We start from the raw sequence: 24312 nt of genomic DNA, 5'->3' as shown, positions 1-24312 counted from the left end.
AAGCTTACATAGGCAAAAACTTCAAAGTTATGTAAGTTGTTTGTCAAGGTTTAGGATTGGATCTGGCAAGAAATAAAGGTGTTTGTTAAACAAGGATTGCTGCTGCTACTGCTAAGTCACCTCAGTCATGTCCGACTCTGTGCGACCCCATAGACGGCAGCCCACCAGGCTCCCCCGTCCCTGGGATTCTCCAGGCAAGAACACTGGAGTGGGTTGCCATTTCCTTCTCCAATGCATGAAAGTGAAAAGTGAAAGTGAAGTCGCTCAGTCGTGTCCGACCCTCAGAGACCCCATGGACTGCAGCCTACCAGGCTCCTCTGTCCATGGGATTTTCCAGGCAAGAGTACTGGAGTGGGGTGCCATTGCCTTCTCTGTCAAACACTACTGGCCAACCACTAATCTTTCAACTATGTTCACAAAAGAAAAGGAAAAGGATCTTTTCCAAACACAAATAACATATATTTTATAGGAACATCCCAAGTTACTTAAACCAGACTTGTTAAAAGCCCTGTTTACCCTTCTCCCACTATTCCATCTTTTCTCCCATTCTCCTGTCCAAGAACTCCTCTATCCAAGATTGGACAGTAAATGGTGTTTTCCCCAGCTTCTCACATGCCTAATATAGGAATCTCTCTCTCTCTTTTTTTTTTTTATCTTTGGCTCACATTTTAATCTTAGGTATAACACTATTTCTCTCTTCCTACTCCTCTTTTCATATTCCAGTTTTTGTCCAGTTATAGAAAACGTCCTCTTCCTTCTCTCTTATTAAAAATAGTAAAGCTCTAATCACAGCTTCTAAGCAAAGTGTAGAAAACATCACACATGCCAAATCCCACTCATAATTCAAGAAAACCATGAAGGGAGCACAGTTGTAAACTAAGGAAGAGTTTATCAGAACATAAGATCTCTGCGGCAAGGATTTTGTCTATTTTGTTGGGCCTCCTGCCTGGAAAGTAGAAAATGGCAACCCACTCCATTATTCTTGCCTGGAAACCTCCATGGACAGAGCAGTCTGGCAGGCTGCAGTCCACGGGGTCGCATAGTCAGACAACATTGAGCACTGAGCACACACACAGGAGCAGGGCAGCCTACAGACTAAATACTATTAAGTTCTACCGATTTTTTTACTTCTCACTGGGTTGGTAACCTAAAGCAAGCAAAAGTAACAGGAAGCTCCTCATATCTAAATTTTATCTCCCTTACATTCTATCTTTTTAGAGTCGCTTTGAGTTTATTTCCTCTTTGTAAGAGACCAAGAAGGGCCACCTGTGTTCAACAGATAACGCCAGTTTGTTAACTCAAGTACTGTTTTAATCTGAGGAAGGAAAAACTCTTTGCCAAGACAAGTTTAAGCATGTATGAGTTGTATGAACACTCTTAGATTCTCCTACTCATAAGAATATCTATTAACCATGCCTTTTTAAGGTTAGGAGTACACTTATACATACCTACATCAAGAAAATGCCATTATACTTAAGAATCAGTAACATTACTCTCAAGCTTTCAAAAGTGCTTTGAAATCCTTCAGAACATCACAAATTTATCAAACCTACTTCTCAGGTATGTACTACTTATCAAACAAAATCTATACACCTGGCTTTTTTCTTATATAACAAATTCAGTTATACCTAATGACATAACCAAGTTTGTCATTGAAAACTTTGACAAGTTTTCCAAGAAAAGGTTTTTCATGTTTTGCATACAAATGCACTTTTCATTTACAACCTATTTTGAAGTGAAGGTCATTCTACAGAGATTAAAAACAGAGCCATACAGACACAGGCCTGACCCTTCCTAAATGACTACTAGTAATTGGCCCCATCTCTCAAAGTGAGACAAGTTCCTTAACATTAAATAGAAGCCTTCCAATGTTTCTCTCTCCTCTAAACCTCATACCATGTTTTAATAGATCTTTTGTTCAAAAGGATGCAAAGCACATATTCCAACTAGTATTATGTCTCTAAACTTTAAGATCTTTAATTTTCCAGAAATCAATTTAAAGCCAATAAACATAATCTTGATATTTCAACATACTCCAAAATAAAACTCTGAATCCATTTTCACATAAGTTTACCATTACACTTATTAAGTCATAAAAGCTTTAAATTGGCAAACTATGCTTTAAATGTTACAAACCAATTAAATGTTTAATTATAAGAAGTTGAATGCTACACTTGACTGTTAAACTACTGGGTTCCAAAGTTAAATAAGTTATTATGAAGTGTACATATGTTACGGTATAGAAGGTGTGGTCAGAAGCTAGCTGCAGAAAAAGAAAAAAAAAAAAAACTTGAGAAACTCTGTATCATGAGTTAACCATAATTCAGAGCAAAATGTTTATGTCTGTTATTAAGGGTAGAAATAAAACACTCTGAAAACTTGAAAAAAAAAAAGGTATAAGCAACCATATGTACTTATTTCCTAGGTTGCTAGATGATATTAAAAATTAAATCTCAAAATCATCATAAAGTCTGATAAATGAAACTACAGTAGACAGACTACACTTTTGAAAGTTTTGTAATTTTAGCAAGAATTCAGTGAAGACTTATTTTTATAACACTGATTTGACTACTTGATCAAATCATTCTAAATGGAGGTGGTTTGGGGACAAACCAGAGTAAACGCTGAAAAGTGTAACTCAAGTCAAATATACACAAGGAGGTTAAATCACCTTAGAAATATTTCACTTGAAAAAAGATTCCAAAATGGCTAATCAGAGATATTAGCATACTTAAATTAGTTTAAAACACTGAAAGTTATTTTATTTTAAATCAATGTTTTGATGTAAAGAAGTATCACCACCTAAAACAAGAATAAAATAAAATGGATAGTGAATTCCATGTATCTTTTTCTTCACCTATGAGGATGAGATGGCTGGATGGCATCACTGGCTCAATGGACGTGAGTCTGAGTGAACTCTGGGAGTTGGTGATGGACAGGGAGGCCTGGCGTGCTGCGATTCATGGGGTCGCAAAGAGTCGGACACAACTGAGTGACTGATCTGAATCTGATCTGATACTTGTGAGGTCAGCTGCTAGAAGCTGATGACAAGCTTGGTCATTCTATAAATTTTATGACAATCAAAGCAAAAACTATGAAAATCAATACTTTCCAATCTACAATATTTTACCTTGACTGTTGAGTTTGAGTACAGGACAGCAAGATGGACGGTAATCTAGATTACACTTCTGGGGTTTTCTCAATTTCCAGGAATCTTATCTCAAATCCCCAATTAATCAATCTTCCTAATTCACAATTCTGATAGAATATATGATACATTCTAAAATAAAACTTTAAAGTTGCTAAAATAAATTCAGTATTTAGTTTCAATCCAAATTCTGAAATTAGCTCACTAAGGAAAAATTAAAAAATCAGGTACAGTGTGAAAAAATCATTGAAAATCCATATTCCCCAAAATCCTCTTACTGCTCCCTGTAATTTTAAACCAAGTATTACTTGAAATTTTTGTAATTTGAAAAACTTGTAACTCTTAGAACTCTGAAACTGTCAGTTTTTTTGTCAACTAATTTCTTCTTAAAATCAGTGAACTATGAAAGTCATATTTCACAAAAAAGTAAAATTCTATGAGTTTAATTTTAATAAATTAATTTTATTTATGCTATTAATATCTTAGGAAGGACTATTGTAGAGTTAGAATCATACTATTTTATTACTTTCTACATTAGATGTCAAAAAATATTTCTAAATGATTACACATAGTATACAAATATTCATATAATGTAGACAAAATGTGTAACTAACACCAATGAGTGTGTGTGTCTCTGTGTTAAGGGAGAACATTCACTCCCAGTATCATGTGTAGTAAATATTTACCAATCCACCTACAAGGACATGTTTGCAATTCTTCCATTACGGGCTGATTGCTGCTAGCAGATGCTATTTTGAGAACAGCTGGTGTAGTCTTTGAGTCCCATACAGTTAAAACAAGCAAACAACAACAACAATAAAATTCAAATTCTTAGATTCAGGAACACGCCTGAAATCATATCCACAATGGCCACCCAGCTCCATTTTGAGTGCCTAAACCACAGTTACCCCATTTTGACTTAAAAGTCTATTCTTTTCTTTAATGGTTAAAGCAGATGTACAACCCATGTTTGACAGGTCATAAGACAGACTGTTCTAGTTAGCATAAAGTTCAAGCCAAATTGTGTATAAGCTAGAATAATGTGCCTATACCTCAATATATGAAAATTATTTCCATCATATAGATATGTTAAAAGTAAAAAATGGAAAAGACATACTATGAAAATTTTTTTAAAAAGTTGATGTAGCTACCTCAGTATCAGATAACAGATTCTTTACGGTGAGAAATACTATATGAGATATTGAGGAATATTTTATTATTAAAGGGTCAATTCTATACAAAGCACAACATTCTTTTTGGTACCTTTTGGTACATTCATACAATGAACTATTATTTAGCACTAAGACCTATAGGCATGAGCTATCAAGTCATGAAAAGACCTGGCAGAAATATTATGAACTGAATGCCTATGTTTCCCCCAAATTCATGTTGAAACACTAACCTCCAGTGTAATGGTATTTGGAGATGGGTCTTTTGGGGGTACATAGGGTTAGATGACATCATGAAGATGGAACCCTCATGCTGGGATTAGTGCCCTTCTTAGAAGAGATGCCAAAAAGCTAACTTTCTTTCTCACTCTGTACCATGTGAGGACAAAATGCTTGACTGCAAGCCAGGAAGATAGCTTGCATCAGAATCCAACCATCCTAGCACTCTAGACTTCTAGCCTCCATAACTGTGAGTAAATAAAATTCTGTTGTTCAAGTCACCCAATCTATGGTATGTTGTATGGCAGCCTGAGCTAAGACAAAACACTCAAATGCATTTTACTAAGTGAAAGAAGGCCACGGCACCCCACTCCAGTACTCTTGCCTGGAAAATCCCATGGACGGAGGAGCCTGGTAGGCTGCAGTCCATGGGGTAGCGAAGAGTCGCACACGACTGAGCGACTTCTGTTTCACTTTCATGCACTGGAGAAGGCAGTGGCAACCCACTCCAGTGTTCTTGCCTGGAGAATCCCAGGGTGGTGGAGCCTGGTGGGCTGCCGTCTCTGGGGTCGCACAGAGTCGGACACGACTGAAGCGACTTAGCAGCAGCAGCAGCAGCAAGTGAAAGAAGCCCATCTGAAAGGCTACATATTATATGATTCCAACTACATGATGTTCTGAGAAAAAGGCAAAACTATGGACACAACAAAATGATCATTGGTTGCTAAGGGTTGTGGGGAGAGAGGGATGAATAGTCAGAGGACAGAAGACTTTTAGGGCAGTGAAACTGTTCTATTTGATATGGTGGATATATGCCATACATCTGTCAGAAACCATAGAATTTATAACACCAAGAGTGATCCCTAATGTAGAGTTTGAGGGAGAAAGGCTCCATGCAAATGTGTATGGCTGAGTCCCATCACTGTTCACCTGAAACCATCACAACATTGCTAATCTACTATACCCAATACAAAATAAAAAATTAAAAAAATAGAGTGACCCCAAATGTAAACCATGGCTGGGGGTGACAATGATGTATCAGTGTGATTCATTGCTTGTAACAAATGTACCATCCTATACCACCCTAGTGTAGAATGTTGATGGTGGAGAAGGCTGTGCATGTAGGGGCAGGAGGTATATGGGAACTCTATGCACTTTTTACTCACTTTTGCTGTGGACTTAAAACTTCCCTAAAAATAAATTCTGTTTAAGCTCTCCCACAATAATCTTGAATTTCTATGTATCTAATAACACATCTTCAGAGGTAAGAAACAAAAGTGGACAGAACTGAGAGAAGAAATAGAAATAGAGAAACACACAATCATGACTGGATATTTGAACAAATCTCTCTCAGTAAGAGTTAAACAAGTGGACAAAATATTCAGTGAGATCATTGAAGATTTTATGAGCACAGTAACCAATATGTGGTATTGAGAGGTGATTGGATAGAGTCCTAAAAAAGAAATTTTGAATAAAGTTTACTATGCATATGTCAACTAAAAATTGCCATTTGCCTTCTGCCTCTACAAGGATTAAGTCACTAGCTGCTGCAGTCACTGACCTTCAACACATCCTGAAAGGAGCTCAGGGTGGAGAACAGGAATGAGGCACTCTGTGCTCTAGGAAAAACTGGCAGAACAGGGTATTCAGGTAGTTATTTTCAGGAGAAGATTTTATGAGCTCAAATTCTTGGATCTTCTCACATTTGGAAAAGCACTAAAATCATTAACAGAAACATTTTCTCCTTGTGATTAGCAGTAGGCCTCTGCCAAAATGTGTGCTTGACTGAGCATATCCCCCTTCGCTCAAATCATAGAGAATACTGACTTCCCCTATCCCCTGGTGAAGGGAATGGCAACCCACTCCAGTATTCTTGCCTGGAGAACCCCATGGGCAGAGAAGACTGGCGGGTTATAGTCCATGGGATCACAAAGAGTCAGACACAACTGAGAGACACTACACACCTCACACTTCCCTCCCTCTTCAGAGCAGATAGTTCCTCAGAGCTATCTGAGACACTTTGCTGAGCTATAGTCTCCCTAGATAAAACTTAACTCACAACTCCCACGTTGTACATTTTTTCAGTCCACACAAACTTCAGTCACTCTGCTGACAGAATGGAGGACTGTAGGATTCGTGTCCTGGAAGACATTCTTAGGTCTCCATGATTCAAAGCAGAACACAGGTATTTTGCACACCACTGACAAGGGTGTGCACGCCACCTTGTTGAAGCCTGTAAAACTGACATAATAAAAAACACATTTGGACTTAGAAGATCAAGGTAGTTGAGATTCCCTGCTCTTGGACCAAGATCTTGCAGGTTCATTGTTCATGGACTTCAGACTTTCTAGATGTCAAATCTCGGAGGTTCTTCCACAGATGAGAAAGATCCCTGGTACTGAGTTTCCAGGATGATCTCATTTGATTAATTTGAACATGTGAAGAGCTGTCCATGTGGCCCATTTCTCCTAGTTTTGCCTGCGTACTCACCTGTCATGCCCAGCAAAACAAATACACTTGGCCAGAGACCTCAGAAGATAGCACAATTTGATTTCATTTTTGTGTAGTTCATCTGAGATCTCCAGTGTTTCTAGTCCTGGGCATCCTTGGGTTCACAGTCTATTCATGTCTTACGGGTCATAAAGTGGTCGGTACTGTTCCTTAGTATTGGAAAGACCTTTTCCTTGTTCTTAACAGTTGTCTTTACTATTTTGCCAAGGTTTTCTGCTTTTCCCTCTCATTTATATCTAAGACTTCTCAATTCCCCCCCCCCCCCCCGCCACCATACTGAGCACATATTTCTTCCCTGCACATTGCTTTCGAGACATCTACATATCTTTATATCTAAGGCTTCTCATTTTTTCCCCCACTGCCACCACACTGAGCACACATCTCTTCCCTGCACATTGCTTTTGAGACATCTACAGATCTTTATATCTAAGGCTTCTCATTTTTCCCCCACTGCCACCACACTGAGCACCATCTCTTCCCTGCACACTGTTTTCAAGACATCTGCAGATCTTTAACTCCTTTAGTTCACCTTCCTCATTTCTGCTGGAATTCAAAAATTCTACAAAACTGATCTCTGCTGCAATCAATGGTTCTCAAAGCATGGTCCCTGGATCAGTAGCATTTGCATCACCTAAAAACCTGTTAGAAATATAAATTCTTAGGCTCTTGGTCTTCTAAATCAGAAATTCCAAGAGCAGAGTCCAACAATTTGCCTTTTTAATAAGCCCTCAGGTGACTGTGATGCCTGCTACATTTGAGAGTCAGTGCTCGAGATGCCCCTCTCCAGTGATGTCTCTCTCCACAGCAGCAGGGAGCTCTGGCCCCAATATGCCTACCTCTTTAACCCTTGAAAATGCATTGTGGTTCATTGACAGAGATCCCACAGAGGATCTGAGTTAGCAGTCTTCCTCCAATCCCTGCTCCCTTCACTTTTATGTTAAAACTTACGGGATTTCAAGAAGAGATCTCTGTCTCTATGCCCAAATTTCCCCTTCGTATAAGGACACCAGCCATATTGGATTAATGCCCACACTAATAACTTCATTTTAACTTGGTTACTTCTGTAAATATCTTGTTTCCAAATAAGGTCACATATTGGGGCACTGGGGATTAGGACTTCTATATAACCTTTTGGAGGGACAAAATTCCACCTACAACAAAGACCACAGAATTTTACAGGAGGCTCTGGGAAAATCCCCTTTATATGTCCAGGGAACCCCCAACACTACCATAGGATTAATTTTCTCTTCTCTTGGGGGAAATTAAGAGACAGTGACAAGTGTCTGTTCTTAAGGAAGTGAGCCAGGTCTGGGTGCTTCTTCCCTAACATAGACTGTATATTTGCAAGAGAGAGGGAGGCACAGAACATGAACATATATAACCTCACCATTTAAAGCTCTTGGTGGAAATGTGCTCCCCAAATAGCTTTAATGTTATTAAATGGAGGGTGTGATCCGATGTCATCAAGGAGCCACAATTTCTACTTTCTTAGAAGGCAGAAAATCGGTCCAAACATCCCCCAATCCCACCACCCAGCCTTTTGCTGTCACCTATTCCCAGACCCCACCACCACCTCCAAGTCTAGGCAGTAATTGTGAAATAATTCTGCTACAGCCACACACTAGCGAAAGAGATAGCAGCATCTGGCCGTTCTGTTATTTCCAATTTGTTGTGAGGAAAAAAAGCAAGAGTTCCTTTCCGCATAGGGAACACGGAGACTCAAGTGTGTGGACTCTAAACAGATGCTCAAACGTTTGGAAAACTGATGTGTGTGGCTACTCTTCTGTGTGTCAAGAGGAGTGACAGTGTAATGCTAATTTTCTCTCTTTCCGACTCGGTTCTCAGGCTCCTCTCCGTAGGCCTGCAGGCTCGGGATTCCGGGTAGGATGAGGTGCGGGAGCACGCAGAGTACCAGCCTGGGCTCAGAATCCTGCCTCAGTCCTTGGAGAAGGGCTTCTCTGGCTTCTCCTTCCGCAGTCGTCAGTGGTAATAACCGCTGCATGGCTACAACTGCGCAGGGGAGACAGGACCTCTCTGGGAGACGCAGAAATATATGTTCCAAAGAAAGGGACTGAAGGCTCCCTGGAAGCAGGAACCGATCCAACCTAAAAGACAGCTTTCTCTTGCAACAGGCTGAGTTGGGAAGATTCTGCTTGGGCTGACACTAGGCAGCGGGCATTGATTGGCGTCGGCTTTTTGGGCTCTCGGCCACTAAGAGCAAAAGGGAACTATGGTTTTGTTTCGTTTCGTTTTTTGTTTGTTTGTTTATTTTAATCCTTTAACGCACGCCCTATCCATGCCTCCTGGAGACTCAAGACTGCTCTCCTAGCTTCAGAATCGAAAAGTATCGAACTCAAAATTTAGCAAAAAATTGAAGTCCAGGCACGCGGAGCTGACAGGGAAAGGCAGCTTTGCTCATTCTTACTCCTCCACCACCAGTATCCCCAAATGATATGGATACTAATCACTTTTTGTCCAATCAACAAATAGTTTTTGAGCGCTTACTGGACGCAAAGCAGAAGCTCATGTGACCCACCTTCGGGAAGCTGTTTCAGTCCACACCCTAAGAGCTGCGCTTCCGGAGCGATACTTGCCTTTGAAGTTATTTCCCTTTTACTTCCTCGAGTGAGAAAAGCTATTTGGGTTGGGTGGATACAGGTTCGAGTTCTAGTAGAGCAGAGAACTTTCTTAGTGTCCTCTGGTGATATCTAGAATCAAGATTTGGGGTCCCAGAGTAGAGGACAACGCTGGGGGGGAAAAAAAAGGCAGAAAGGTATAACTAGCGAGTGTAGGGGAATACCTGATGTGGGTACGGTAGCGTGGCCGAGCGGTCTAAGGCGCTGGATTTAGGCTCCAGTCTCTCTGGAGGCGTGGGTTCGAATCCCACCGCTGCCAAGGTTTTGTTTCTTGATCGTGAATGTTCACGACCCACGTCCTCACTACAGGACCGGATAAGGACTTGCCAAAGGGAAAGCATTTAAGCTGAGGCTTTTTCAAGTTGAGAGAAGAGAGGTGGAGAACCTTGAAATTACCTTGAAAGTGCAGGTGCCCCACAACGGGCTGCCCCAGCGAGGGGAGCAGGGAGTGAAGTCAGATGGTCTCATCATTTGCTGCTAAGCCAGCAAACTTCGGGCAGTTGCAGAATGTCCCTGTGCAGTTTCTGCTGCTGACTGCCTCTGGGATCCCTACTGTTCCCTACAGGATTATCTCTATTTATCTGCTGCTCTCCTCACTTAAACAGCACCCACTCCCTCACTCATCCTTTCTCTTTCCTTCCCTTCCAGGCAAGGATGGTAAAGTCAGGCCAGTAAAGAAGATGGGTTAAGCTGGAAGAGAATCATCGAGGGAGGCAATTGCTCCTCAGTTTACCATCTGTGCCACCAGGGAAGCCCCATCAGCTCAGGCAAGTGATTTAATTCCAAGGCTTGAGTCACCCAAGGAAGAGTACTCTGACCCTACCTAGCACATAGTGTCCTAGGATGGGTTCACAATCAGAATTTGAGCTCTTTAAGGAACACTCTCACTTTCTGACCCTAGAGGGCAGTGCCTTTCCTGCCCAATATGCACCACTTTTGGTTCCCAAAGGGTGCATTGGGCATGGTTTGGCACCTACTGCACTCAGATTTGAATCCAGGCATCTCCTCTTCCTTAAGCCTTTGAGGAGTCATTGGTTCATTTTAGTAGGTGGAGATGACTGGACTATTGAAGGCAAGCAATAAATTTGTCCATCTGACTTGTTACTCTAGTCAGCTTCTGAAAATGAAGTGAGTGTTAGTTGCTCAGTCCTGTCTATTTGAGACCCCATGGACTAGAGCCCACCAGGCTCCTCTGTCCATGGAATTCTCCAGGCAAGTGATAGTTTGGACAGTTCCATATGAATTTTCCATATGAATCAGTCAGCTGATTGTTTTCTGGAGAAAAAATATAAGAAGCTTCTTTTCTAAAGAAATAATTCAGCAGAGCCACATGTGTGCATTCTTTGATGTCTCAGCTGGTGGAAATAGGGGGAGATATAGAATTCTGTTGGCATCTTTAGGTTGTTGGTTAGATTCCAAATAGGCGCTGGAGCATTTGCAATTGCTCTAAAAACGCCATTGGATGTCATGTTCGTTGAAGATTTTCGTAGCTTTAATTAGCAACAGCCTTCGTTTATCTTTGTAAGAGATTTCTGGCAGACTGAGGAAGCCGCAAGGAATAAAACATAGTAACACTGCAGAAGGCCCACAGCCTAGTGTGTGGTACAGATTTAATTCATTCATTACCCATTTATTCATTCACTAAATTCTTCCCCTTCCTGGGTGGAAGATGAAAAATTCAGAGCCAACGAGGCGAGTAAACTTTTGCAATAAGTGTCCGCTGTGCCCTGAACCCCTTGCTCTTGACGTTTGAAGTTAGGACTTCGAGAACACTTTGTATAAAGCAAAATTGAGATGTAAAGAAAGTACTATCAGAAAGAGTAGTGAATTTGTGTCCAGCATCTGGTAGCGTGGCCGAGCGGTCTAAGGCGCTGGATTAAGGCTCCAGTCTCTTCGGGGGCGTGGGTTCGAATCCCACCGCTGCCAAGGAAAGTTTTTGCCAGTTGCAGAAGACTGAGATCTAAAATGAGACAAATATTCCACCTACTGGGTTAGAGGTGAGAGACTGAGCGTGTGGCAGCGAGGTTCAGTTAAAACTAGTCAAATCCGTTTTCTGGCATGAAAGTTTTGCTAATTAGTGACGTTTTGATTAGTCTTCAAAGATGAATTTCACCAAGGGGATAGGGGTCATCGGAAACAAGTTTTAAGACCTTAAAACGGAAGCTTTAGGTGCAAACGCAACTCCGGAAGAGGAAGCTGTCACATTCCACAAGGGACTGATAAAAGGATAGGGGAAAGGGGGAGTGGTGTCGCCCCCTTTTCCCCCCCTACATTTTCACAGAGGGAAATTCACAGAGGCTTCGCGGGCAGTGTAAAACCGAAATTCAAGAGGCAACTCTTTTGGCAAAAGTGCAGGGCGTAGCCGTTGGGTCCATACTGTCGTCAGAGTACAGTGGTGACTTTAGAGTTAGTTCCTCAGGTCCTCAGCTCTCCATTGGTCTGTTTGCTCTGGGACGCATCTGCCTTCCCACGCCCAAGCCCCATTTCTGGTCTCTTGATGCAGACTCTGCATCTTTCTCTACCAGGAAGGGAGAAGAACAGGGAGGGTCTGAGGGAGTATGTCTGGAGTGTGACTCAACAAAAAGGCAATGTCCACCGGAGGAGGGAGGTGTTTAAATTCTTGTAGACTTGAATCAAGGATCTTGGACAACTAACTTGGAAAATTAGCTCACTGCCCCTACAGCTTGCTTTCAAAAAGTCCGAAAATGTTTTAACCCAGAATCTGAATGCCTGTTAGACATTTTCACCTCTTGAACTGTGAATACAGTGAACTTTGGATCTTTGCCCACATTTCAGGGGTCCAGGAGAGTGTATGGATGGAATTTGATGTCCATTGCAATCCAGGTTGAATTAAAATGTTACACCTTTCTCATTGTCTTTGGAGAGGCCCATTTTGCAGGAGAGAGCACCCTTAAGCAAAGGAGAGAACACCTTCGGGAGGTGGTGAAGGAACAAAGATGGCCCATGTCCTTAAAAGAAACATCAAAAGAAGTTTCCAGTTCCTGGCTGAATTCTCAATATAAGAGTCTGCATATGATTGTTCCTCTTTTGCTTAGAAAACTCACATAACAAAATCGCAATCTTTGTTTAACATAAACATTGCACCCCTGCACTCACCGAGCTGAACTAGAAATGAAGAGAAACCCAGAAATGTTCAAATGGTCTCAATTTAAATTCATGACAATGATCTCAAGGGCATCTGCATAATAATCTTACTATTTTTCTCAGTCGCTTCACTGTACCATTCTTAAAGGTTAATCTTTCATTCCTTCTATAATGTCTTTAAAATAGCAATACCTCAGCATCCATTCTCACTCTCAGCTTTCTATTTCACTGAGGAAACGGAAGCATTCACAGGAGAATGTCAGCATGCACGGTACTACAAGGTACCCATCTACAGGCATCTGAGGACTTTTATTCCTCCTGTTACTGTGGATGACCTAGCTAAGATACTAGCTAAGATCATCCCCTCTAACTGCACCCTAGAAGCCATCCTTTACTGCTTACCCAAGACCATTCTTTCTAGTAGCTGTATACATGTAAATGGATATACATGGACAAAATCAATTCATGAATTTTTCAATTAATACTGTTTTCTGTTTGGAGGCGGTTTTATGTAAAAAAGAAAACTGAGCACGATGTAAAGAAAGTTCTCATATATATGCTCTCACTGCTCCTCTTCCAATATTTTCCCTTCTAATGACAAATTGCATTGGTATAATACATTTTGTTACATTTGGTGAACCATTGTACCATTTTGTTAATAATTAAATCCAGGCATCATCCTAGCAAAATTTCTTTGTTTGCCATTAAAGATTTCTTCAAACCTGGAGAGTAAAAGAGACTTGCAATAAAAGTCCAAGAGAATCTGAGCATGCATAATTATAAACACACCCTGGATAACTATCCTGAACTTTTGGAACTCTTCCTTTATTTTCCCACTGGCTTGTCTCAGCCTGCATTTTAGACAAATGTCTGTTACTCTATACGCTGCTCTCATTGCACCCAGAAAGTGTTAGTTTCATCTGAAAGTGTAATGAGTGGTGAAACTTGGAGAATTAGAAACAAATATACTGCAAATTCTGACATAGAGATATAGAAATAGAGAAAGACAGAAAAAAAAAATAACAGAGACAAAAGGCAAGAGAAATAGACATAGAAACAAAGAAGAAAACAGTGGGGGGAAAAAAGTTACAGAGAAAGATCAGACCAAGAGGGCTAGACACCCTGAGAGACAGAAAGAAAATGAGAAACAGATACAGCTATATCAGAAGGGGGAAGTTTAAGAGAAAAGCACGAACTTAGGGATCAAAAAGGGATCAGACATACATCTGGTAGTAGGAAGGTGGTGGGGAAAATAAAGAGGGCTGAAGCAAGGGAACTGAAGGGTGCAGGAAGTGGGAGATAGATGCTGGAGAAATAGCTACTGACAAAAATTTCGGGTCTGTGGGCAGAAAAGAAGATCCAAATCCCTAGATTGGCCTCAGCGGGCAGAGCAGAAGAGTACCGACGGGCGTGGTCGTCACCGCGGAACCGAACATCACTTTCTCCATCCCTTCCCAGGAAGCGTCATGAGTGCAAAAAGTCAGACTACGTCTAGGTGAGCAGCGCAGTCCCTGTCTGGAGTGAGTGTTGAGGCGAGGTGAGTACAGAACCTGGGGCGGGAGTTGAGTGGGATGGGGAGAGGCGGTTGGAGGCGGTGATTCTCCTCAAAAAGTCTTCATCGACCCTGCAGGATGCTTTCTTCTGCTCTCTATTCCTCCGCAAGCCCGCCACCAACCAACCCACGCTTCCATTTGGCTGACGCCCCCTTTATCCTCACCTCTTACAGGGTTTCAGACCTAGGATGGCCGGTATCCCACCACTCCGTGTAGAAAGGAGCAGGGGAGAGAAAATGAGTCAACGAGTGACTGTCCAGGCTCAGACATTCTGAAAATAGCCACCTCGGGTGCCTGACAACCACGGAGCTGGCATGTACATTTCTCTTTGACAAGAGAGCTTGCAACTAACCAGAGGCTTGATGTACCCAGGGTCATCCAGTGTGTTGGCCTCTGTCCTTTCTGCAAAAAGGAAGGACCCAGCATGAGCCCATGTGCACCCTTCGATAGCTCAGCTGGTAGAGCGGAGGACTGTAGGTCTACTACATGTGGACATCCTTAGGTCGCTGGTTCAACTCCGGCTCGAAGGAAGTGCCGCACTTGCTTTTTGCCTCATCATAAATGCCACCACCTCCTAGCACCTAGTGCTTCTGCCCTGCAAATTGGCCCCTGCCCGTGCACTACAAGAGTATCTTCATTCTTACTGGACAAAGCCAACAAAGCCCTTCCGGAGTCACTTGTTCCTTCCCCAAATCCAAGGACACATGCCCTTCATCCAAAAGCAACCTGAGTAGACTGCCCCAACTCCTTCAACATCCCAAGTCCTTTAAGCTTTTATTCACGCACCTCTTCCTGGGGAGACAAGTGCCTCCTCTCCCACTACCACTTTGCTCAATGTGGACAGATTCCTGACAAACACATGTCCACACAGGAGCTGCCCACTGAAAGCCCTGGAACCCAACAAGCACATGGGCCATCTCATAGTTCATGGAAAACCAAGGCATTCTTCTTGAAAATCCTCCCACTCAGTTTCCTAGTGGGTGGGATGGAAGGAGGCGCTTAGAGGTGGTGCTCCTTTGAGGAGCAGTGAGGTTCCCGTTCCTTAGTCCCTCTCATTTTTGCAAAAACAAAGGACCCAGTGCTTGTCAGTGGAAAGCATAGATGTGCACCCTTTGATAGCTCAGCTGGTAGAGCGGAGGACTGTAGACCTGATAAATGTGGACATCCTTAGGTCGCTGGTTCGATTCCAGCTCAAAGGAAGTGCCTTAGTTACTTTTGCCCCATCATGAGGGCCACTAGTGAAATGTGTCCACTGACGTATGCCCCCCAGCCCCAAACACCCCTTTTCTCCTGCCTTAGGAGACTGCCCCAACAAGGCACCCTGTTGACCACCCCCCCCCACCAAGCCCTTAAAACATTTGTTCACCCACCTCTCCCCAGGGACAGCAGCACCTGCTCAGCTACTACCACTTACTCAACATGGATAGACCCAGCCACACAGTACCTGCCCACCACAAGCCCTGGAGCCAGACAAGCACTGGGCCATGAATGGGTCATGGGCAGTGAAGGTGTTCTTCTTGAAAATCCTCCCATTAAATTTCTCTTTCCTACTCGGCCTAGTCCTAGGGTGGTCCCTTGCTTCTCTCTTCTGTCTAGCCCAACTGCAATCTCTGTGTGTCCTTGTCCATTTCTCCAACTTTCTCTCTGACTCTCTCTCTTTACCTTTCTCCCTCATTCTCACATTTGTTCTCTCTTTCTGTGTTTCTTTCGAATAATCCATAAATATATAGACATAGGGAGACAGAAAACCTCCATCACTATTCGTTTTATATACTGTGGGACAGGACTGCCACTCTGAGATTTACCAAGCCACTGCCAACTGTACACCTGCATTGAGAGCCACTGGCATTGGCAGCTGCAAAAGACACCAGGGCTCTCAGGATGGGGGAGAAGGCCTGAAGTCGTAATGAAAACTTCAGAGGCCCGATTCAAGTCTCCTGTCAGAGAACTAGGCTGAGGCCATGGGAAAACTTGAAATTCCTTGAAATTTCACAGCTTTTCTGGTTGCTACAGGAAGCTTTGGGTTCCCTCTGAAAGACTAATGATTGCTCCTGCTCTGTACAATGGTGGGAAAAACACGTGCACGGATTCTCCTGCTGCTTCTGATGGAAGACATAGAAATAGAGATGGAGATAAAGACAGAGACAGAGAGAGACCAAGGGTGATTGACTGCAAGGGGAGGGGGAGATAAAGAGAGAGGAGCAGAGTTTGTGAGCAAAAGGAAAGATTTAGAGTTGAGAGAGCCCTGAGAGTAGGAAAAGTGGGGGTGGAGGGGAGAGCAGATAATGGTGGCTGAAGGCAGCGAGCAGAAGGGGCCAGGGTTTGATGGCTGGATGTGTGATCTGGAGGGGTATACCAACTGTCTTCCTTACACAGGCCACTGGTCTGTGCTTTCTGACCAGCTGGCTTACTTAAGGGCTGGGCCCTAAGGCTACATGGGCTGGGCCTTCCCACCAACCTCCATCCATCCCCACTGAGCCAGGCTGAAGAGGTGGTGGTGGTTGGGGGAGGGTTGTCAAGGCTTGTGGGTGCAGACAGGAAAGCCAAGGTGTGGCCCTTGCTCTTTTCCCTCTGTGGGAGGGAAACTTCTGAAGGTGGGAGATATGTTTGGGAAGCATGGGAAAGAGAACTGTCCATACAACCGTGATGGGCCTCTGACTCTGCAGTTCCGGGGCCCAGCTGCTGGCCTCCCCTGACCCCTAAGCCCACAAACTCCTTTTCAGTTCAGGTTCTGCCTCTGCATTCAGACTGCATTTCCCCACACATTTTCCTCTCCAGATGAGCTGCCCCAGGTCTTCCCATGTCCCACTGCTGACTAAAAGGGGCTGAGCCCAAGGCTGTGGTGTCTCCATGGGGGTGGTGCCACTGTTGTCCCACAGGAGACCTTCAGGAGAAAGGTTTTATTGCTCTGTGGCCACAAAGAGTCCCCAACCTCAAATGTCATCTTCTGCAGAGACCAGCGAGCAGGGACCAAAAGGAGATTCTAGTGCTTTCATTGGATGTGTCCACAGACACCCCTACCTCCTCTCCCTCCCCCTCTCCATGGGAATTGGAGGTTCTCAGGTTTGGGGGAACTAACTTTGATGTTTTGGGGATGTAGCAGGGGCAGGGGAGTACCCATAGCTGGGAGATGGACTGTGATGACTTGCATACTCTAGGGTGAGCCCCAGCACAGTCAAATTCTCCTATTTGGAGCCTCACAGTGAGCAGTAGGGGACCTCCGTGGACATGGCCCTCATCCTCACAGGAGCAGACCTGTGGGTCTTTTCGATCAGGGGTGGTGACACAGGCATTGGAGGGCAGGTGACTTGGGTGTGGCTTGCTACACCTCTGTTCTACCTGTGCTGGGTGGGCGACCATGCACTGTTGGGGAGGAGAGCCCACACCAAATAGGATCTGAAAGGTTTTTCAAAGACTCCAGGTGAGGGCAAGAGGTCCAAGTCGGACAGCAGGGTGCTCTGGCTCCTCCCTTCGTCTCCTGTGCCTATCCAGGAAGCCCACAGAATCTTGAGCTACTTCAGGGAGCAGTCGCCTCTGCCAAAGGAATCCGGGTCTGTGGGCAAAGGAGGGGAACCAAGGTCCCAGACTGGGCTAGCCCAATCAACATCCTTTCTGCATCACTTCCCAGGAAGCCTCACTGCACGGAAAAGTAAGACTAGATCTAGGTGGGCACCGAGGCCCCTCTCTGAAGTGAGTAACACGTAGAGGAGATACAGAACTAGAAATGGGGGTGGAGAATGAGACAGATGGAAAGGGGGAAGGAGCACCCATGGAGGCCCATACTATTCTTTAAGAAGCAGTGAGGCTCCATTTTCTTCACCACCTTCATTTCTGCAAAAAGAAAGACCCAGTACTTGTCAGCGGAAGTACTTAGTCGTGCACCCTTCGATAGCTCAGCTGGTAGAGCGGAGGACTGTAGTATTTCATGAATATAGATATCCTTAGGTCGCTGGTTCGATTCCGGCTCGAAGGAAGTGCTTGGGTTTCATTTTTTATCCATCACGAAGACCGCTAGCGCCCTCTACCTCTTCCCTGTATATTGGCCTTGGCCCTTTCATCAGTAGATCACCTCCATTTTCACAGGACAAAGCCCTTCTGAAGCCAATTACCTACCTCTCCTTCCTGAAATCCATGGAAAAATGCCCCTCAGCCTAACAACACCCCTTTGCTCCTGCCTTAGTAGGCTAGTTAGCCACCCCCTCAACCTCCCAAACCCTTTAAACTTTTATTCATGTATCTCTCCCCAGTGAAAGCTGCACTCGCTCTGCCGCTATCACTTACTCAACATGGACAGATCCGTGACAGATAAGTGACCACAGAGGAGCTACCCACCACAAGCCCTGGAGCCCGACAAGCACCCCTGCCATCACATGGGTCAGGGACAACCAAGGCATTCTTCTTGAAAATCCTCCCATTCAATTTCCCTTTCCTACTCTGCCTAGTCCTAGAATGGTCCATAGCTTTTCTCTTCTGTCTAGCCCAACGATTGTCTCTGTATTTCTCTGTCCATCTCTCTCTTTCCAACTTTCTCTTTCTCTCTCTAGCTCTCTCTCTTCCTCACTCTCCAGAGAGGGAGAGAAGGTTACCAGGTTTGGGGGAACTAGCTTTGATATTTGGAGATATAACAGAATGAGAGTGTGCCCATAGTTGGGAGGTGGACTCTGGTGACTTGGACACTCCAGAGTGAGCCCCACCATGACCCCACTCCTCCTGTCTGGGAACTTACAACAAGCAGTAGGAGACCTTCGAGAACATGGACCTCGTCCTTGCAGGTGAAAACCTGCGGGTATTTGGATCAGGAGTGGCCACACTGGCACTGGAGGCCACACTTGGGTGTGGCTTGCCATACTTCCGTGCCACATGACCTGGGTGGGTGAGTGACCAAGCACTGTTGGGGTGGCAGACTCGCACCAGACGGGATCTTAAACGTTTGTCAAAGACGCGGAGCAAAGGCAAGAGGTCCAAGCGGGGTGCTCTGGTCCTCCCTTCATCTCCTGTGCCTGTCCAGGAAGCCCACAGAATCTGGAGCTACATCAGGGAGCAGCCGTCTCTTGCCAAAGGAATCCGGGACTGTGGGCAGAGAAGGGGAGCCAAGTCCCCAGACTGGCCGCAGCATGACCAAGCTTCTGGGTACCTAAAGGTGTGGTCTCCCCGCCTAGCCCGACATCCTTTCCCCATCACTTCCCAGGAAGACTCACCGTGAGGAAAAGTGAGCCCAGCTCGTGGTAGCAACAGGGTCAGGTCGAGGTTAAGTGGAGGGGGTGATGACTTCCCAGCACCAGAGGGCAGATATGGGTTTGGGTAAGGGCTGGGGGCGACGCTCAGACACTCCTCGAGGGCCCCTCAGCGGATTCTACCTAGGTGGTAGGATCCTCTGCTTTCCTCCGCAAGCCGGCTCCCACCTCACCCACGCATCCATTTGGGTTTCAGTAACGCCCCCTTCTCCTCACCCTCTTTCCAGTTTTCTGGCCACGGAGGGCTGCTGTCCTGTTCTCTCTGAAGAAAGAGCCCAAGGGAGAGAAAATGAGTCAACAAGTGGCGGCCTGGGCTCAGATTCTGAAAATCGCTTCTCCGGGATGCCTGGCCACCACGGATCCCAGGCGTGTGCACGGCTCTTTGCCAAAGGACTTCCAGCCAACGCAGAGTATGCTGTACCCGGAGCCTCTTAAAGCCTTTTGGCTTCTGCCATTTCTCCAAAAAGGAAGGACCCAGCACGAACGCGTGTGCGCCCTTCGATAGCTCAGCTGGTAGAGCGGAGGACTGTAGATACGAAGCATGTAGACATCCTTAGGTCGCTGGTTCGATTCCGGCTCGAAGGAAGTGCAGCTGGCGATTTTGCTCCGTCGTGAAGGCCGCCGCCACCCCCGGGCGCCCAGCTGCACAAATTTACCCTTGCAGAGCAGGTTAGTATTCGAACTCTCACAGAATAAGGGCAGGAAAGCCCTTCTGGAGCCACCCTCACGGCGACCTGTGGACTGTCGCCAAGGAACACATTTGCTTCTTCTCAAGTCCACAGCTTTCAGCGAAAAACAACAGCCCCTGGTTCCCCAACCATCGCTCCCACTTAAGGGGACAGTGGTCCCTTTAATGTCCCCCGACTCTCAAGCCCTTTTGCTTTTGCATCTTCTGCCTAGCACAGCGCTGTCTTTGATACCCACATTTCTGAATTCGTTTGCTACAATCGTTTTTTAGGGTGGATGGATTCTTTGGGATTTTCTACATATAAAAATCATAAAATCTCCTAGCAGAGAGAGTTTTATTTCTTCCTTTCCAATTTGGATGCATTATATTGTATAGTATGGTATATACTATATATCATTTTGTTTTGTTTCATTTTGTTTTATTCCATTCCATTTTATTTGCCTGAATTCCTTAGCTAGAACTTCCTGTACAATGTTGAATAGTAGTAATGAAAGCGGTTGTTCACTCTTGTTCCTGAATTTAGGGAGAAAGTTTTCAATGTTTCACCACTAAGACTGATATTAGCTGCAGATTTTTCATAGGTGTCCTTTATCATATTGAAGACGTGCCCTTGTATTCCTAGTTCGCTGAGTATTCTCATCAGGAAAGGATATCAAGTTTGTCTAATGCTTTTTCTTTATCAATTGGAATGATCATGTGTTTTCCCCCTCTATTTTGTTAACATGGCATATTATATTCATTTTCATATGTTGAATCACTCTTACATTCTTGGGGTATATCCCAACTGGTGTATAATCTTTTTACTATGCTGCTGGATTAGGTTTACTGGTATTTGGTTGAGGATTTTTCTTTTTGCATTCATGTGGTACAGTGGTGTATCATTTTCTTTTCTTATTTTTTTTTCTTCTAAATTTCATATGAGGCTAGCTAATACTGGCCTCATAGAACAAGTTTGGAAGCATTTCCTCCTCTGCCTTTTGCCTTTGAGGATTGGAGTTAATTTTTCTTTAAATGTTTGGTAGAATTCACCAATAAAGCCATCAGATCCTGAATTTTTCTTTGATAGGTTTTCAATTACTGATTTAATTTCTTTATTCACTATAGATCTGTTCAGATTTTCCATTTTTCAAAGAAACTTTTGAGTGAATTTTGATAGTTTGTGTGTTTCTAGAAATGTTTCCATTTCATCTTGGTTATCTAATTTGTTGGCATACAGGTGTTGATAGTATTCTCTTACAGTATTTTTTATTTCTGTAAAGTCAGTAGTAACATCTCCATTTTAATTCCTGATTTCAGTAATCTTATGGGTTTTTTTTCTTTTGTTTTTTCCTTTGTCAGTCAAGCTAAAGATTTGTCAGTTTTTTTTCATCTTTTCAAAAACCAACTTTTGGTTTTGTTGATTTTGTTTTTTAAAATTATTTTTCATTATCACTGCTCTAATCTTTATTATTCCTTCCATCTGCTTGCTTTGTTTGTGTTTAGTTTGCTCTTCTTTTTTCTTAAAATTTTTCTTCTTAAACATGTTTTTCGACCTTAAGATTGAAGGTTAGGTTATTGATTTGAGATTTTTTTTTAAAATGTGCATTTATAGCTCTAAATTTCCTTCTGAACTTGCTTTTGCTGCATCCTTTAAGTTTTGGTGTGTGTGATTTTGTTTTCACTGATCTCTAAGTATTTTCTAATTTCTCTTGTGTTAGCTAATTTGACGCGTTTGTTGCTCAAAACTATGTGGTTTAAGTTCTTTCCGCTAGTGATTTGTAGTTTCATTACATGGTGATCAGAAAAGACACTTGTATAATTTCAACAGTTTAATTTTATTGTGACTAGTTTCGTGGCCCAAAGTTTATCTTGGAGAATGTTCCATCTGTATTTCTGAGGGAGGTGTCTTCTGTTGTCACTGGGTGGAATGTTCTCTGTGTGGTCTGTTAGGTCTGCACGGTTAGGTTAGCTTACTGCGTTGAAGTCTTCTATTTCCTTATTTATCTTTTGTCTAGTTGTTTTCTCAATTATTTACACTGGGGTGTTGAAGTCTCCAACTATCATTGTAGGACTGTCCAAATCTTTTTTTCATTTAAAAAATTAGAGGTAGGTTTTTCTTATTAACAAGTTTCGCAAGTTCTTAATATAGCTGGATACTATTTTACCTTTATTAGATATGTGATTTTAATATATATAATTTCCCCAACCTATAACTTGTTTATGTGTTGTCTTAACAGTATTTTTTTTTAAGAAAGAAAACTTGTAATTTTGATGAAGTTCAATTTATCAACTTTTCTTTTATGGACTGTGCTTTTGATTTAGTTTCTATTAAATCTGCCTAAATCAAAGTCACAGAGGTTATATCCTATTTTGTACTTTTAGAAATTAAAATTATTTTAGTTTTACATTTCAGTCCATAAATCTTTTTTTACTTAGTTTTTATATATGGTCTAAGATGTAGATTAAAGTCCATTTTATCATATGAATCTCCAACTGTTCTTTCAATATTTGTTGAAAAGACTATACTTTTTCTGCTGAATTTCCTTTTCTCATTTAAAATCAAGTGGCCATAAACATGTGGGTCTATTTCTGCACCATTCTGTTTCGTAGTTATTTGTCTGCCTTTATGTCACTTAGCATTTCTCTCATATATTTTGTCTCTTAGTTCTATGGTCTTTAAGATAGTCTTCAGCCAATCCTGAAGTACCTGTTTTCTCTAAGTTTGCTTGCCCTGTTTTATCCTTCTTTTCACACTGTGGCTATCATACTCAAGGCCAGATTATACATAGGTATGAGTTAACATATATGAATTAAGGACTACGGAATAATCTCTTATTCATATTTTAGATTTGTATTGTATTTCTGGTTCTTTTTATTCAATTCTATGTGCTATTTTTTCTCCTGTAAATTCCTCTTATATAAAATTTGATAATGGAATCTTGTTTTTCTATGTTATTTACTTACCCTTTTAAAATATGAAAAGGGGAAAGACGAAGGGAGAGAAAAGCAATCTTTATTTATTTTAAGAAATTTTATCATAATGAAAAAGACAGTCTTCTGTATTCAATATTTTCTTTTAATTCTGTCTCCCCATTCTGATCTGTGATTCCATGTGAATAGCTGTGTTTCTATATTGCCTCTACTACTTTTGGGTCAGAAAGCAAGTTGTTTCTGGGAAGCTTGAATTCCTCCTGGAGTTGATAGTTCATTATAGTTTTACATTTCCTGGCTCTGAGTAGGCCACATGGTATCTGACATTCCCCAGTGGTTGGTTGGCTAATTTTGCGGAAATTGAGTTGCCATCTTTAGGGAAACACTTCTGACATCCATTAATTTTTAACTGCAGACATTTTGTATTTCTAAAAGCTTTGAGTTTTCTTCAAATATATACCTGATTGTTGCTACATATTTCTGACGCTTTTTCATTATGAAAAATTCCAAACATTCTAAAAATAGAGAAAATGGTATAATGAATAATGGTGTAACAAACTCATAGTTCCATGAATTACCAAATCATGCTAATTTTATCTATACCTCCACTCATTTTATTTTGAAGCAAATCCCAAGTATCATATCATTTTGCTATAAATTATTTTCTATACAGTTACCACAACAAGAATTTTACTGATGAGGAAAACTAAAGTCAAAGTGATATTAAAAGATGATTAAAATAGAAGTATAATTTGAGAATATTGAAATTCCATCATGCAACAGAATTGTCAAGCTTAGTAGTCTCCTTAGTTTAAATATTTTCCTTCTGTTCTCCATATAATGACAGGGAAAGTTTTCCAGGGTGTCTTAAAAGTGAGTAATAAGGTACAGAACAGAGTAAGAAAGTCACAGGTAAAGAATTAAGCATTTTGACATTTGCTTACATATACACAAAACAACACTAGAAAGTTGTGCAATAAAACAATGAAAATGGTTAATTAGGGAAGGGATATAAGATGGATGGGGGGAGGAAGAGGGTTAGAACTTTAAAAATCTATACATTGTTGTATTTTTAAGTCATTTGAGTATGTTTTATATTTTTTAAAATAAATATGATCTTTTCTTCTAGAATGTACTGT

General features: G+C 42.5%; 2 long non-coding RNA genes and 6 other non-coding genes across 8 annotated transcripts; all 8 read left to right on the top strand.

Annotated features, from left to right (window-relative positions):
* Window positions 1-9860: 9860 nt before the first annotated feature.
* On the top strand, window positions 9861-9942 carry TRNAL-UAG (transfer RNA leucine (anticodon UAG)). Its single transcript has one exon. It is a non-coding gene; the product is annotated as a tRNA-Leu (tRNA).
* Window positions 9943-11527: 1585 nt separating this feature from the next.
* TRNAL-AAG (transfer RNA leucine (anticodon AAG)) lies at window positions 11528-11609 on the top strand. The gene has a single exon. It is a non-coding gene; the product is annotated as a tRNA-Leu (tRNA).
* A 2528-nt stretch (window positions 11610-14137) lies between these two features.
* Window positions 14138-15891, top strand: LOC147364971 (uncharacterized). Its single transcript, XR_015133729.1, has 2 exons — window positions 14138-14325; window positions 14515-15891. It is a non-coding gene; the product is annotated as an uncharacterized LOC147364971 (long non-coding RNA).
* Window positions 14782-14871, top strand: TRNAY-GUA (transfer RNA tyrosine (anticodon GUA)). The gene is given in 2 exon segments: window positions 14782-14818; window positions 14836-14871. It is a non-coding gene; the product is annotated as a tRNA-Tyr (tRNA).
* TRNAY-GUA (transfer RNA tyrosine (anticodon GUA)) lies at window positions 15451-15540 on the top strand. The gene is given in 2 exon segments: window positions 15451-15487; window positions 15505-15540. It is a non-coding gene; the product is annotated as a tRNA-Tyr (tRNA).
* Window positions 15892-18223: 2332 nt separating the features above from the next.
* Window positions 18224-18314, top strand: TRNAY-GUA (transfer RNA tyrosine (anticodon GUA)). Its single transcript is given in 2 exon segments — window positions 18224-18260; window positions 18279-18314. It is a non-coding gene; the product is annotated as a tRNA-Tyr (tRNA).
* Window positions 18315-19236: 922 nt separating this feature from the next.
* On the top strand, window positions 19237-20585 carry LOC147364968 (uncharacterized). Its single transcript, XR_015133728.1, has 2 exons — window positions 19237-19481; window positions 19803-20585. It is a non-coding gene; the product is annotated as an uncharacterized LOC147364968 (long non-coding RNA).
* Window positions 20071-20160, top strand: TRNAY-GUA (transfer RNA tyrosine (anticodon GUA)). The gene is given in 2 exon segments: window positions 20071-20107; window positions 20125-20160. It is a non-coding gene; the product is annotated as a tRNA-Tyr (tRNA).
* Window positions 20586-24312: the final 3727 nt, after the last annotated feature.

This window comes from Bos grunniens, chromosome 10 (genome assembly GCF_055505025.1).
Source record: "Bos grunniens cultivar Pamir isolate PY7600 chromosome 10, Bosgru_T2T1.0, whole genome shotgun sequence".
NCBI lineage: Eukaryota > Metazoa > Chordata > Mammalia > Artiodactyla > Bovidae > Bos > Bos grunniens.
This window is presented reverse-complemented; position numbering and strand designations above follow the sequence as displayed.